The sequence below is a fragment of the Nyctereutes procyonoides genome, unplaced genomic scaffold (genome assembly GCF_905146905.1).
Source record: "Nyctereutes procyonoides isolate TBG_1078 unplaced genomic scaffold, NYPRO_anot_genome, whole genome shotgun sequence".
Taxonomy (NCBI): Eukaryota; Metazoa; Chordata; class Mammalia; order Carnivora; family Canidae; genus Nyctereutes; species Nyctereutes procyonoides.
Window position 1 is genome coordinate 173,097 of NW_026575025.1, and position 2,243 is coordinate 175,339.

Genomic DNA, 2,243 nt, shown 5'->3' on the forward strand with positions numbered 1-2,243 from the left:
ATGGGTGGAGCCAAGGCAGGAAGTGTGGAAATACCAGAAGAGGCCAAAGGGGCAACAGAAGATCAAATCTTTGTAAGAATTTGATCTTTTCTATGAGCAAAATGGAATCATTGCAGGGTTTTAAGCAGACAAGTGTGCTATGCTGAAAATAGACTTAGCAGAGCAAAAGTGGAATTAGGGACAATTCTGAGTTCATGACTATGATTTAGGTGAAAGATAATAGTAGTTCAGACTGGGATTGAAGGAGATTTGGTGGGAAAATAGATCACATCCTGCAATATATTTTGAAGGCAAACATTGTTTTTCTAGCATATTAGTTCAGACAAAGATAGAAGGAGATTTGGTGGGAAAATTGAGTACATTCTGCTTATATTTTGAAGACAGACAATGTTTTCCCAGCAGGTTAGGTTACCAATTGTTTTTTTTACTTCCATGTTTTGGGCCTGGGAAACTGGAAGGATGGAATTTTCTGGGGAAGGCCACAGGTGTAGTATATTTGATTGCAAGGTCAGTCATTATTGGTCTCCTTGGCCAGGATGGGACCAGCAAGGGTGTTCAGCCTAGTGGTTCTCAGGGAGAGGATCCCAGTGGTTCTGGGGATCTAGGGAGTTCAGGACATGGAAGGGAAGCATGGTGGCATGCCTGCATCTCTTCTCCTGCAGCACCTCCCCTACCACAAATTTGTAGTGCTATTCACAGATGACCTGGGCCATATTTCCCAGTGGAGCTCCATTATGGCTGGGAATCTGGCAGACATGATATTTACCATTGTGATATATCCTACAGACCTCATCAAAAACAGGTTAATTGTGCAGAACATGATGGAATCAACTTACAGAGGGATCCTCCGTGCTTTTTCTACTGTTATAAATAGGAAGGGTTCTTGTCCCATTATCAAGGGGTTTTCTTTACTATTGTAGGTGCTCTTTCTTTCTCTGCTGATTCCCTTCTAGTTTTTTATGAACTTAAATTCTAGACTGGACCGTGAGATTGGCTCTCTCCTCTAGAACTTTGTCAGTGCCTTCTTGGCTACTTAGATGGCCCAGACCCTCTCCTTTGCCTTCAACGTAGTGAAAAGAAAGTTGAAAGCTCAGAGCCTGTACCATCCTCACTGTGGAGGAGTACATGTCCACTTCTCAAGAACAGACACTGCTTCCCACAGACAGTGAAAGCCCCAGGGGTACTGGACTCTGGAATGCGCTGTCAATTTACTGAAGATCCTTCCCTATTTTGGCCTTATGTTTGGCAACTTTGAGTTTTGCAAGAGAATCTGTCTTTACTAAAATTGTTACATTGTGTCTCCTCTGAGCTATAAATTAACTCCAGGGCTGGATCAGAGCTTGAAGCCCCAGGAATTATGGAAATTTATTTTTTTAAATTTATTTATTCATGAGAGACCCACACAGAGTCAGGGACACAGGCAGAGGGAGAAGCAGGCTCCATGCAGGGAGCCCGATGTGGGACTTGATCCCAGATCTCCAGGATCAGGCCTTGGGCTGAAGGCGGCGCTAAACTGCTGAGCCACAGGGCTGCCTGAATTACGGAAATTTAAAAAGTTCTTTAGGGCTGCCTGGGTATTTTAGTTGGTTAAGTGGCTGACTTTTTATCTCAGCTCAGGTCTTGATCGAAGGGTTATGAGTTCAAGCTCTTTGTTGGGCTCCATGCTGGGGTATGGAGCCAACTAAAAAAAAAAAGTTTGGGATACCTGGGTGGCTCAGCAGGTTGAGCATCGACCTTTGGCACAGGGCGTGACTCCAGAGTCCTGGGATCGAGTCCCACATTGGGCTCCCTGCATGGAGCCTGCTTCTTCCTCTGCCTGTGTCTCTGCCTCTCTCTCTCTCTCTCTGTGTGTGTGTGTGTCTCTCATGAATAAATAAATAAAATATTTTTAAAAAGTTATGCAAAACTGAACAACCAAAGTCTAAAGAACCATTTCTTTAAAATCAAATAAAAATGTACTGACTGAGGGGCACCTGGGTGGTTCGATTTGTTAAATGTCATGATCCCTGAGTCCTGGGATTGAAACTTGCATTGGGCTCCCTACTTAGTGGGGAATCTATATACACTCCCCTCTATCTGCCCATCCCCCCTGCTTGTGCTCTCTCTTTCTCTGTCAAATAAATACATAAAATATTTCTTTAAAAAAGGAACACCTGGGTGGCTCAGTGGTTGAGTGTCTGCCTTGAGCTCAGGGCATGATTCTGGAGTCCTGGGCTCTCTCCATGGAACCTGCTTTTCCTCCC

General features: G+C 44.3%; 1 pseudogene; it reads left to right on the forward strand.

Moving 5' to 3' along the window:
* LOC129503149 (solute carrier family 25 member 43-like) lies at positions 1 to 1,352 on the forward strand (annotated as a pseudogene).
* Positions 1,353 to 2,243: the final 891 nt, after the last annotated feature.